The following is a 14,238-nucleotide window of genomic DNA, read 5'->3' on the forward strand; positions in this document are numbered from 1 at the left end:
TGAACAGTATCTTGCTCTTTGTAAGTCTTTCTGTTTTGTCATTGGCTCTAAAATGTAGAGCCAGCTACACGTAAGCATTCTTATCTCATAGGAAAGTATGGCAAGCCTGTCCCTAAAATTTGAAGTTGCCATAACTAAAAGAAAGCAACTGTGTGTTTGTGTATATGTAGTAACCTTTAAATCTGCTGTTTCTGTGAGAAATTAAAAAAGGAGAAAGAGACGCTGACAAGATTTGAGAAACATTGATCTTTCTGCCTTTAACTTCCCTTTTACTAACTGAAGGAAATATTTTCTAATTTAAAGTTTCAACCTAGAATCATTCTTTTTCCCAAACAATTGTGAATATTTTTTCTTGTTTGGTTTTGTTTTGTTTTGGGAGGCTGTGTCCTGTTCCTTCTCCTTCTCAAATCTTTGACCCCTTTGTTGTCACTAAACAAAGTCAGGCACTGTGTGGATGGTCCCCGGACCCACAGAGTCCCCAAGGCACATTCAGTGGGACCAATCTGAAAAGAGTCCTGTAATAGTAAGGGCTTGGAATGTCCTTTGGCCTTGTCCAGGTTGTGTTTGTGTTCTCTGAGCCGTGTGGACTCACCATGATGAATCAGACACTTCTCTTCAGCTTGGCTGTCTGAGCGGGATCTCACCTCAGCTGTTAGAATCAGTTATTTATTCCCAGAAAGGAACACAGTTAGGTCTTACTGGTGAGTAGAGTTCCTAGAAGTTGTTATTTAATCCGTCAATAGCGTTAATTGAATGTTGACTCAGTACAGAGTATGCGTATAGGTTCTATTTTCAAAGAAATTGGTAGATTCTTCTCACATGCTAAGAAAAGAAGTTTCTTTTCTGTCTTTGCCTTTTGTCTGAGGTATATGTTTTCATGATAAAATCCTATCAGGTTTACTACTAATTGTGGTAATTACATGAGCTTACACTTGTTTTTCTTTCCTGAGTATTATTAGTTGCATATTACTTAAAAACCTAAGGCTTACTTAACCTTAATTTTCTAGTTTTATGTACAAAAAGGATCTTCCTTTTCTTATTTAATGATATAATGGAAGAAGAAGGCTCTGTGGTCACATTGTTGCTCCCAGGAGCCTACTGGGATTTCATCAATTTGTGATCATTCACTGTGATCTTTTGGATTTTAATTCCGTGCATTAAAATATATTATCTTAACTACTTGAAAGATTCTGATAGCTGTGCTGAGGTTATGCCCACATATTCAGGAAGAATGGATACGTTTCTTTTGATGAGAGTTTTGGGAGCCAGTCAGGTGGTGCTGGTTGAGATTTGGGGGTTTGAAGGTATGGCATGAGATTTAAACTTTTCGTTGGAAGAATATCATACGTTAAATAGTTGATGAAGAGAAATGATGTTTCTGTGAATTCATAGTCTTTATGTTTTCCTTGTAGGATCATAAGGAGGGATCTATCTTTGGCTCTTATGTATGCTTGTATGATTTTTCATTATTCTGTGACTGTCTCACTGGGAGTTTGTTTTTAGGAGTCAGCACCACTATAAAAATTAAAAATATCCTAATGTAATCAAAAGTGGATTTTTCCACAGATTCTTTATATAGATCGACAACGAAGAAAAATTCATACCAGAAAACAATTTTGAAGAATAGCCTGTCCAATGCTATTGAACCACTTAGTATTTTAACAGTTCTACAGTTTGGGCCCAGTTTTTCAGGGAATGACCAAATCTATCAGTTCTTTTTTTTTTTTTTTGCTGAGGAAGATTTTCCCTTAGCTAATATCTGTGCCAATCTTCCTCTATTTTGTATGTGAGTCACCGCCATTGCATGGCAGCCGACAAGTGGTCTAGATCCATGCCTAGGAACCGAACCCAGGCTGCCAAAGCAGAGTGCGCCGAACTTAACCATTAGGCCAACGAAGCCGGCCCCCTGATGTATCAGTTCTGTCAGTCTAAACACACACACACAAACACACACACGCCAGAGTAAATGATTTCTGATTTTGACCTTGGATTTTTATCATTCTCAGGAATGTGGCTTTCTCAGGCCAATAGAATAATGCTTAATATTTCCAGTAAAGTAGTAAATTTCTTCTGATTTGAAATCACAAGACTTTGGAATTTACAGCAAGTATATTTCTAGGCTAACTTATGTAAAGATGATAACTAGACTTCTTTAACTAGAAATATAAATGTATCTTAAGGGTATCTTCACCTTGCTGAATATTTCAACAGCCATTAGTAGAATTGTAACAAAAATACATTGCAGTTAATTATTTGTAAATTTGTAAATCTTTATTATCCAATATTAGGCCATCACCTATGTTATTTGATTTAAATTTATTTACATTTTAAGGGACACAAAAATCTACTTCGTCAATTCTGACTTGCCCTGAAATTCTCACACTCAAGATCAGTTTTGCCATGCAAATGTTATCTGGAAGGGGTAATATATTAACCATTATTAGCCTTTAATTACTACTTAATAGTAGCTAAGTATCCAAATGAGCTAGCCAGTTGGTTGGGGAAAAGGGCACTGCAGGAAGACCTAGAACAGATAGCAAGATGCTGGGCTACCAGCTGAGGACACATGGGAGGTAGTATGTGATAAATATTTTGTCATTGGAGGAGTAGCAGTCAGCATTATAAGAGGGAGGAAACTCTGCTGCTGGGTGATCAGGGAAGGCCTCACAGAGGCAGCCGAGTTTGAGCTGGCCACTGAAGGATTTAGAGAAGATCGCGTTTATGTTTTTTTTGCTTCTCATCCTCTCCCTTATTTCCACCCACCTCTCTGTGATATTTGCTGATCCCGGATCTGCTGGCTCTCAGATCCTCTCCTCACCCTGCATGGCAGGGCACCGATTTCCACAGGCTGCTTTTCCCAGGACCTGGTCTCTTGGGTTCAGCTCGTGCAGTGGTTCTCAACCATTAGACTCACTAGGAGAGCTTTTAAAATTCCTGATGCTCAGGCTGCACCCAGACCACTTACATCATACTCCCTATGGGTGTGCCCAGGCATTTGTACTTTTTAAAGCTACCTACTTGATTCCTATGTGCAGCCAAGGTTGCTAACCACTGAGCTGATGGAGGATTAGAGGGAAGGAGGAAGGGAAAAAACTCCAGGGCATTTCTTTCTCTCTTTTTAGCTCATGCAACATCTTATGTGAGCTTTGGAGATTGTTCTCTCTAATCTTTTCCGATGGTTCTTTCTTTGAGTTTCCTCATATGCGTGTGCTGATCAGTACTCCAGGGGACCTCTCTGCTGCTCTCTCTCTGCAGCTCTGTCTGCTCCAGCGCTCTGCCCTGCTCCCCAGACTCTCAGCCCTGTCTCCTCCACTCTGGAGACCTCTGTGCCCTGTCAGGTAGCATCACTGATAGCTGCTGTATCTCACTGTGGCTCCACTCGCTGGGGGCGACCCTGAGCTCTGGTGACATGGCCTTCTCCCTTCATCCTTCTAACCCAGACCTTGTAGAGGCTGCCCACGGTTCTCTTACCATGCTCCGGCTTCTCAGCATTTCCATCACAGTTCTTGATTAAAATACAAAAAGATGGTGGCCCTTAAACAACTTTTTTCCCTTCTCATTTCTTAAGGGAGGATTATTTCTTCTTTAAAAATGACTTTTACCACAATAAAAAAATTTTTTTAAAGACAATTTTCATAGTAAATTTGAAATTGTTATACATGCTCTAAAGGAACAACTATTAGTCTGTGTTATTTAAAAATCAAAATCCTGCATATTTGTTTAATTTGGTAAAACATATTTAGGCCTAGAGAATCCCAGATTAATAGGATGCAGGGATGAGCACTAAAAGGATGGGGGTTGGAAAAGACAGCGGAGACTGAAGGCCAGATGGATGCCGGGATTAGGAGCCTGAACTTTATCCTGGAGGCAGTAGGGAACCATTGCAAGGTTCAAAGCAGGGGAGGACCACAGATTTTTTTTTATTTGCAATCTGATGGGCAGCTTTGAAACATGGAGCCCACTGAGAAGGTTCTTGAAATAGTCCAAGGGAGAGGTGATACAGGTCTGAATTACAGCAGTAGCAACAGAAATTGAAGGAAGGGATGGATTTGGGAGGTAAAACTGATAGAATGGTTTGGATGTGGGGTAGAGACCTCCACGTTTCCAGTTTGGGTATGGTGGTTCTGCTAAATCCGATAGGAAATTCAGGAAGCAGATACAGAATTTGGGGTTCTGAATTCAGGGCTGGGTTTGTTTAGTTTGAAGTTGGAACATCTAGATGGGAGTGTCCAGCAGACAGTTAACTATTACAAGCCTGAAGCTTAAGCTGTATCCCCAAGTTTAGGATTGGGGATGCAGATTTGGGACAGTTAAAACCGTAAACCACGGGTAGGATCAACAAGGAAATCTTGTGGTCGAAGAAGAGAAATGGGCTGAGAAAAATCAATTATGGTTGTCTCCAAGATTTTATTCCAAGTTTCTGATCTTATTGAAATGTTGGTCTATGCTTTATTGCTTAAAGTAAATATTCTTATACCTAAGAATATTTTGTGTTATGGGGAGTTGTGTTTATGGTATTTACTGTAACCTGACCCACATCTTGCTTGAGGAAATGACTTTCTGAGCACTCCTCCAATGCCTTCACCTGAGCTAAGCACCCTCTCTTGAGTGTTTATGAGTGGACCTAGGCATAACAAAGGAGAGAACAAAGTAAAGGGAGAGGGAATATAAGAAACAGAGGGAAAGAAAGAAAGGCAGAGAAAGGAATAGCAGCTCTCTTTCAGGGAGGGTTTCTTCCTGTCTTTACTTGTGAAAGGCAGTGCTACACGGTGGTTACAAGCATGGGCTCGGTGTCAGACTGCCTGGTTCAGAGCCTGGCTCTGCCATTTGGAACCGTGTGGCCTTGGACAAGTTATACGACTTTTTGTTTCTCAGTTTTGTCATCTGTAAATAGGGATACTATTAGTACCTACCTCTTAGTTTTTTTTTTTTTTATACGAAGACTAAATGAGCTAAAATACAGCAATTGCTTCGAACAGTGACTGGCATGTATTAGGAGTTCAGTTGATTTTTTAAAATTATTACTTTATTAATCTTCTGGTGTATTATGTTGCTCATAACTAGAAGGCCCATTGAATCAGATAAAAATACGACTTAGTACAGTATCAGAAGTGCACAGATCGTTAAGGCTGCAAAGTTAAGATATGTGTGGTTTTCAAAATAATTATTATTCCCCCTGAAAAGCATCGGTCAAATTGAGATTTTCTCCCCCAAATGATAATGACTATAGGTTATCAATACAGACATCCCTGGTATCCACGGGGAATTGGATCCAGGACTCCTGCAGGTACCAAAATCTGCAGATGCTTGAGTCCCTTATATAAAATGGTGTAGTATTTGCATGTAACCTATGCACATGCTCTCATATACTTCAAATCATCTCTAGATTACTTATAATACTTAACACAATGTACATGCTGTGTAACTAGTTGTTACACTGTATTTTTTAGGCAATAATTACAAGGAAAAAAAGTCTGCACATATTCAGTACAGACAGCAACCATCATAGGCCTTTAAATCCATGATTGGTTGAATCCACGGATGTGAAACCCGCAGATATGGAAGGCCAGTTGTATACTCTTCAGTGCTGTTTTTCAGGGGGTGATGACTATAAGCTACCATCTCTGTAATAGCTGGCATACAGAATGATTGTAATTGTAGCTATTATTATTATTATACGTGGGTAGATTTCTATTTTTCTATTCCTTTCCCACTTTACCTTCAAAGATGTTGATACTCATTTTTATAGGAAAAGCCTCTTAGAGCTATTTCAAGTATAGAGTCTCTATTAAACTGTAAGCTGTAGAGTCTCAAAAGTAGAATTTATGATCAAGAGTTGAAAGGAAGTAATTTGGTTTTTATAGTCCCTTGGAAAGAACATCTTTGCAAAGAAATATATCACCGTATTATGTCATAGCTACCAGGCTCACTTGTTAATAACAGCATTACTGATAATTGAGCTATTCATAGTTGGGAACAAAAGGCCATTGTTGCAAAGTAGTGTACGTGAATTCTAGGGATTTTAGTTATCGGTATCACATTTGGTTTGTTTTCTCTTCCACCTTCAGTGGTTGGGTTGACTGAGGCCCTCACTCACTTAAAGAGAGCAGGACTAACTCCCTATGAGCTGTAGCCTTTGTGGTTGCAGGCGACTCCCCTCACCATCTCACAGGCAGAGGTGGTGGTCATGGAGGTGTGCACCAGACAAGAGTAAAGACAGCTCCTGCGAATTCATTACCTAGACAACCACTCTGGAGACCAATTCAGCAGTCCATGGTAATGCTCAAGTTGGACATTTCCTATGGCCTGAAAATTGCATTTTAAGGTACATACCTGCCTGGCAAAACTCTCACACACATTCAGAAAGACATGTACATGGATTGGTTACTTGATTACTGCAGCTTTCTAACAGTGAAAGAGAGAAACAGCCTAAATAGTCATCATTTGGGGTATGGCTACATTTAGTATGATATAGTCAGAGGGTGGAATATTATGCACAAGTTAAAAGGAATGGACTAGGTCAATATGTCAACATGGAAAACTCTCAAAAATATGATGTTGAATGGGAAAAAAAGCAAAAAACATTTCAAAAATTATACATATTTTTGTGGATACACCTATATGTATAGAAAGAAATTTAAATTTGGAGAGGAAGAATTCATTCCAAATTCGTATTAGCCCTAGCTTTCTGGACAGGATGTAAAGAGAAGGGGTCTGGGATGGGGAGCAAAGAGGAGAAGGAAAACCTCTGCTGTATCTTTATTTCTTTAAGGACATATGGCAAAATATTCAGAATTTCCATTCTTGGTGCTAGATAGGTCTTCTGTACAGGGTTTTTTTTTTTTGTATTTTCTATTGGAAAATAGCTTGAAGCTTAAGTCTGCTTATAGTGGATCAATGTAATTATCCTCCTCTAGAAGAACCATATATATATGTGTGTGTGTGTACGTGTAGCTGTATGTGTTTTAAAGAGACATATTGTATCCAAATATATCAGGTAAACATTGAGGTTTTGTGCCCCGATATGTACATTGCCCGTGTATTTTTCCCTAAGTAGCATAAAGACAAATGATTAAAAGACTACTTTATATATTTATCATGGCCTCAGGTCTTGTTTCCCTGTCTTTAAAATGAGATCAGGTGCAAATTTATAGTATCTCATTAGGAATTAGTATCAAACTATACCCAACAACCCTGATTTGGTTAGTAATTATAATATTTCTTTCTATAAAAAGAAATCAAGGTACCAAAAAGCCAAGTGACGTCCCAAAAATCATAAAGTTTATTACTGGCTGCAAGGTCAAGCAAGTATGGGTGTTGGCCTCAGCTGTTTAATTATCTTGAGTCATACAGTATCAATTTACTACCGTTTTTGGTACAAGTCAAAAACCTAAGTAATCTGGCTAATTATATTTCTGTTTATCTGTGGAAATGTTTAGTAGACTGGAATTATATAATTTTGTAGGATACTTTGAAGAGTGGATGAGAAATTTTCTTAGAAGCTTGTTTCAAGGCTTACCTCTCCAAAACCTTTCCAGCTGGAAGGAAGAATACCACTCCATTCTTATTTCTGAAGTATTAAGCATCTTTTCTTTGCCTTTTCTGTACTGAAAACATCTTTGAATAGTAATCTATAAGCAGACAAACAATAACTTGCTAACTTTTTCTTTCCTAATGTGTAGATTGAAGCTCGGACATTATCAGAAAGAATCAACATTAGGTTGCATTTGTCTGGGTACTATGACATATCTTTGAAGCATGTGTTGTGGTTGACTGCTGAGTATGGTGAGGAATCCTCAGTGATGGAGTGTTGGCGATGGTCCTTGGTTATAAATGTGGGATGCTGGCTAGGCATTTCATTCCATTTAGGAGAATGAGAAAAAGAAGGGAGCAAATTGGTCTAGCCTTGATTCCAGTCATCTTCCCAAGACCTAGTAGAAGTGTTGGGTAGCCTGGTAGCGATCCCATTTTCTTTTATTCTTCTTTTTGCCAGTTTACCTGTAAAGCATGTATGTGTGTGTGCGTGTGTGTGTGTGTGTGTATGTATGTGTGTATCTGTGTGCACACTTGTTTGTTTGACCTATGTTCAGATCTCACATTTAATGTGTGTCTGACCTTGGATAAGTCAGCAATTTAGCTTTGTTAAGCCTCAGGTTTGTCATTTGTTAAATGGGGGGAATAACTATACCTAACTTCATAGCGTTGTTATTTTATTAAGATTAAATGGGATAATGCATAGCACATAATAAGTGCTCAACTATAAACAGTAGGTGGTATTATTACTGTTATTGTTAATTCACTTCTTCAACAAATATTTATTAAGCGCACACTAGGTAGCAGGCACTTTTCTAGACCTGGGGATATATGGCGTGTGTAATAAGATAGACAAAGGCCAGTCCTCATGGGACTAACATTCTATTGGGGCAGACAATAAGCAGTAAACAGATTATTTTATTTCCGATAATGATGAGTGATATATGGCAAAAATAATGCAGGATGAGTGGTCCCAGAGTGACTGAGGAGAGGTGACTGTTTTAGGTAGGCTGGAAGGCTGTCTCTGAGGAAGTGACAGTTGAGCAGAGTCCTGACAAGAAGCCACCCAGTGATGACTAGAGGGACAGAGGAAACCACAAGCATGAATGGCCTGAAGACAGGGTGAGAAATAATAGGAAGTCAGCTAGGCGGGCAGGGATCCATAGGGCCTTGAGGATCACGCGAATAGAAAGGATGTAATTCTAAGAGAATCGGGAAGCCATTGGTGAGCTTGAGCAAGGGGTGACATGAACAGATTTCTGCTTTTATGTTTTTTAAAACAATTATATGGGTGGAGAATTTATCATCATTATTTACCTTGCCCCACTTTAGAAAGTTTCCATTTTACTTCATTCTCTGAGTCTCAGAGAAATTATGAGTTGTTCTTTTTTCTTGAGTCATAAGCTGACGATTCGTGCACTACCTTTGTTGATTTAGTGCCTGCCGCCAATCTAGATGGTTTTGGGTTTTTGTTTTTTTTTTTTAGCAACTTCAAAATTTCAGAATAGGGGCTGGCCCCGTGGTTTGGCAGTTAAGTATGCGCGCTCCGCTGCTGGTGGCCCGGGTTCGGATCCCAGGCGTACACCAAGGCACCACTTCTCCAGCCATGCTGAGGCCAAGTCCCACATACAGCAACCAGAAGGATGTGCAGCTATGACATAGAACTATCTACTGGGGCTTTGGGGGGAAAAAATAAATAAATAAAATCTTAAAAAAAACAAAAGAAAACACAAAATTTCAGAATAGCCATAGAATCCAGAGGGTAAACAAAAAACAAAAATTAAAAATTAAAAAATCTCCAACAAAAAATATAATTACATGATAATATTGTAAAAATAATAATAGTTGTTATAATACCATTTGAGCGCTCATTACGTAAAAGTGCTTGCAAAGGCACTGTGCTAGATGCTTTACCTCCAAGCCTTAGAGTTGGGCATTGGTGTGTCCACTTTAGAGAGAAGTTCAAAGTAGTTAAATAAGTTACCCAGGGTGACACATCTAGTAAATAGCAGAAGTAAGATTCAAACCTAAGCCACTCAGACTCCAAAACCCATGTTCTCAGCCCCCTTAGAGATTCATAGGCACAGAGTTAGATTGGCAAGTATTTTTTCTGTGCAACCCAGTCTCACGTCTTAGTCTTCCTCTTTTCTGCTCTGAGTGACCAGTGTCTGGTACAAATTTTTCAACTATCATAAGCACCCCCCTGTGTCTTCTGGCAAGATCTCCTTCATTCCTCTAAAATGCTTCCCCCCCCACAAATTATTCCTGTTACCCTCCTTGAATCTCTCATTCCTCCAGAGGAGCTATCCTCAAGCAGTGTTAGGATGAGAGTAATGTGATTAACTCACACTGAATATAAGTTGCTAAAATGAATGTTTCTAATGAAACATGTATCATATGGAAGGAGTTAATTCACAATTAAACATTGTGTTCATTCTATATTTCTTTAAAGATGTCTTTATTAAATGACCAGGTTCTGTTGTAGGGATACAATGTTTAATAAAATAGACAAGGTCCTTCTCTCATGGAGTTCACGTTCTGGTAGGGAGTAGAAGACAATAAAACAAAATGTTGCATGCCACAGAAATGTTAACTTAGGCACCTAAGACATTGGGAGTTGGAATAGAGTAAAGCATATAAAATTGAGAGTTCTTTTGGGCAGGACCTAGTGTAGGTGGAGTGAGGGCGAAGAGTTATTTTATGAATTGGATATCAGATGGGTGGTGATCCGCTCAACAAGGAAGGGAACCTAGGGCAAGGTATCGGTTCCAGATAGGGGAAGAGGATACTGCAGTGTGGAACTTGTGGAAATCTAGCTAGCTCCATCCCATGACTTGAGGTTTTCTGTAACCATCTTCCTCCCCTACTCTCCTCCCTTCCCTTCAGCTAGTAAATCCATTTTGGGAAATCATCTACCTCAAACAAGGAGCATGTTACTATCAGTGTTCCTTCTGGAAGCAGTGCCGTAGAGCAGGACTGTTGGGAGGAGAAAAGTTTCGGGCTTCTAAGATGGGGATGAAAATTATATCCTAAAGTCAGAACGTGAAGTCTTGATGAATATATCGCTAATGTTCCCTTGATGTTATCCACTCATAACTCAAGGCCTTTATCCTAGAGTGAGCCTCCATTCATCCTTAGGTATGGTGGCCCCTGCATTTCTGTGGGCCTGGAGAATCACAGCCCTGGAGGGAATATGAGCCCAAAATAGCCTCATGGCTTAGGTGAGATTTTCTGTGCCTAGGTATTACCTGATAAGGCAATGTAAACTGAGAAGGAAGACAAACGAAGACTAGACCAGCAAACAAATCAATTATTATTTTTTTAACATACATGCCTGAGTCTAGGATTGTTTTTATTTCCTTATCTCAGGAATGCTACTGATAGCTGGAAAATACTTTATTCCCCAGAGAAGATTCTTGTATCTTTTACAGGGAACAATTTTATGCTCAGTTTCCTAATCAGGCTAAGTCAGAAATCATTGTTTCCATCTAATTTCAAGATCACCAATAAAACTAAATTATTTTAATAATTTTTTATTATTTTAAAATTATTTTAATTATAGGCCTTACAATTTGTACAGTTTTTATAAATATTTTTATTGTTACAACCACCTTGCAAAATAGTTATGTTTCATTATATTCATTTTATAGTGGCCTGGTGAAAGCCAGATATTCTCCTTTGTTGGGAAGACCATGTTGACTCCCTGGGGGCCTGGGGTGGAGCACCTGAGAGCCTGCAGCCAGGGTTCATGGAGCCCCTGGGTAGGTTCCTAATTGTGTTAGAGATTGCAGGTATTAAGGATAGAGAAGCGTGTTGCTATAGACTAAATTGTGTCCCCCCAAAATCCATATGTTGAAGCTCTAACTCCCAATGTGATGGTATTTGGAGATGGGGCCTTTGAGAGGTAATTAAGGTTAGATGAGGTCATGAGAGTGGGGCCCTCATGGTGGGATTAGTGCTCTTATAAGAAGGACACTGAAGAGCTTGCTCTAGCTCTTTCAGCCATGTGAGGATACAGTGAGAAGGTGGCCATCTGTAAGCCAGGAGGAGCATCCTTACCAGAACCCAACAGTGGTGGTACCCTGATCTCGGACTTCCAGAACTGTGAGAAAATAAATTTCTGTTATTTAAGCCACCCAGTCTGTGGTATTCTGTTACTGCAACCTGAGCTGACTAAAAAATGTGTCTAAATAGATAGAGCAAGGAGAGCCTGTAGAGGGCTGGGATTTCCAAAGATTCTAAGAGTCAGAGGACACTAGAGTTGGGACCTGTGACCTAACATTGGGATGACAGTAGGAGTGAGTCCAGCAGTGGCAAACTTATTTTTCTGCATGTATGCGCATTCCTGGTAGCATGTACGTTGGTGGGGCAGATCTACCATGCAAGCCTAGGAAGGGACAGATTTGCTATGATTTGCCCATCATCCACCCTTCTGAGTGGAGGAATGGGGACTCAGCCCAGGGCCTCTGGCTTATAAATCCCATGCTGTTTTCAGTATCTTAGACAGTAATGTTCATCAAAGTAGATGAAGACTAGTATCATCACTATTTCATTAGTTAATCAAGTTATTATAATTACTATTACTCCTTCATTACTATTAATTATTACTATTAAGTTATTCATAGTTCTGTTAATGAAATTTTGTTAGAAATCTAGTATGTTTCAAATACAGACATGGCAAATCTTTGTGACACAAGATTTTTAAGTTAGAGTGGTCATTAATTTTTTGTGTGTGTGTGAAAAAGACCACCTTTTAAATTTCCTTCAAAGTTTGTTTAGCTGCATGACCTGAGTTAACCTTTCAGGGCCTTGATTTCTTCAACTGTAGAGTAGAATTAATGGTAGCTCTTGCCTTTCCTGTTTGAGAAGGTTATTGGCAGGAATAAATAAGATACTAAGTGGGGAAAATGGGAAATAATTGGAGAAGATTATAGAAATGTTAGTGTGGGGGATGGGCGTGGTGAGGGGCCTGCAGCAAGCAGGGGTCTCAAGACCACTGAAGTTGATGCTTTCTTCCTTATTTTCACAAAAAGGACAGGAATGGTTTGAACAAAATCTGCTAGTCATTTGAAGAGCTCCTGTTTAAAAAAAAAATAGAGCAGAATTTCTAGTCATAAAAGTTTATTAGTTGACAAGTTTCAGGCAAGGGTTTATTGTAATTGTTTTTGCAGTATTTTTTTTCTTACTTGAAAAATCCATAACTTAATTTTCACTTCAGGGAAGATGTTTAGCATTGTGAGTTTGGATCACATTGAATTAAGTCTGAAAACTAGTGAAACTTCAAGAAAGAGAAAGAGAGGGAGATGACCTCAAAACCAGCGTTGCTGGAGTAGCTAAGACTCTTCACAGTGAGTTCTGTGGAGCCCTCTCAGGGATCAAGGGATGGGAAAGATGAGGGCTCCTTTCAGCTCCCTGGTGGAGTGAGCCCCTCTCAGGGACTTCCCGGGCTGGGCTGGAGACCTGCAGGGTTGATGAACACAGCCTGTGCCTGTGCTCGGACCTATCCAAGATGGGGACTCCTGGACAGACCCTGTCTGTCGAGAGAGAGAGAGAGAGAGAGAGAGAGAGAGAGAGAGAGAGGTGTCCTTCCCTAGTTTCTGCTCCTTACCCAGCCCAAACCATACAGTGAACTTCTGATTATATGATTTCAAAGTCTGCCTGCTTAAGGCAGCCCATGTCCAGCCTGCAGGTGGGGGCAGAAATCCTGGCTCTCCGTGCATCCTGCCTCAGCATTGACACCAGAGGTTTCTGGGGCTACCTCAGCAGAAATGGTCTTTTGGCCCCATTTCATCTCATAACACCAAATTTTGCTTCTTCATCAACTTTTCTTTTGTGATCCAGGATATTGGGCGGCTGGTGAGTGGCATTTGCTTTTCTGTTTGCCTGTTACCTCATTCCTCCTAATGATTCATCGAAGTTTAAATTGTTAACCTTCTTCCAAAGCCAACTCAAACATACATCCAGCTTCCTTAATCCAGATGCACAGCTGTTACCAGAAGTGTAACTACACTATCACGGCCAGTCCCTGTCCCCGCTGGTCCAATCCAGAGGCGTTTCTTCAAGCCCTTGTCTAGGTTTGACTTCATTTGTAGGGACCTTGGAGTAGGCACATAGCACATTGTTGTTACCTCCTAAAAGAGCACTGTAGGGCAAGGGGGCAGGGACCTTGACCTTCCACTGGCCAACCAACTTTATGGCCCCATTCTACCTCTCTGAACCTCTGTTTCCTTGTCTTTATCAAGTAAGTGGGTTGGACTTGATGCTGTGGCTTCCTTTTGTTCTGACTTTAATGATCTAACTTTCTACTTTGGTTGGTGTTTGTATGTGAAAAACCACACATCAGACCTCACCCCTCCCTGGCCACCCCCTCCAAGGACTCAGACTTTGAGTGGTTTTTGCTGATAAGTCAGAAATGTGCACAAAGCCATTCATGCAGACTCATGCAGGCCATGCTGTGACAGCAGACCGTCTAGCCAGTGATAGGGGGTGTGATTGATGATAGCAGTCACTGGGATCTGTATAGAGAATTTTCTTTCTTCAAAGCTAGTTGACTTGAATGGAAGTTAGAACCCTAAGCCTTAGACATTTTTCCAAGTACTGGCTTGGACAGAATTTGTAAAAGACTTGGCTGCTCTTGCTGAAATATTTGCATTTTATTTAATGGTGGTGTACACATTTGTACAATGTTTTGCAGTTTTTCTTTAC

At 40.0% G+C, this 14,238-nt stretch overlaps 1 protein-coding gene across 3 annotated transcripts in view; it reads left to right on the forward strand.

The window, feature by feature from the left end:
- The window catches only part of MFSD6 (major facilitator superfamily domain containing 6), a 70,909-nt gene that overhangs the window by 25,104 nt on the left and 31,567 nt on the right, over nucleotides 1–14,238 (forward strand). The window lies entirely within an intron of this gene.

This window comes from Ceratotherium simum, chromosome 9 (genome assembly GCF_057802395.1).
Source record: "Ceratotherium simum simum isolate JZ-2026a chromosome 9, ASM5780239v1, whole genome shotgun sequence".
NCBI lineage: Eukaryota > Metazoa > Chordata > Mammalia > Perissodactyla > Rhinocerotidae > Ceratotherium > Ceratotherium simum.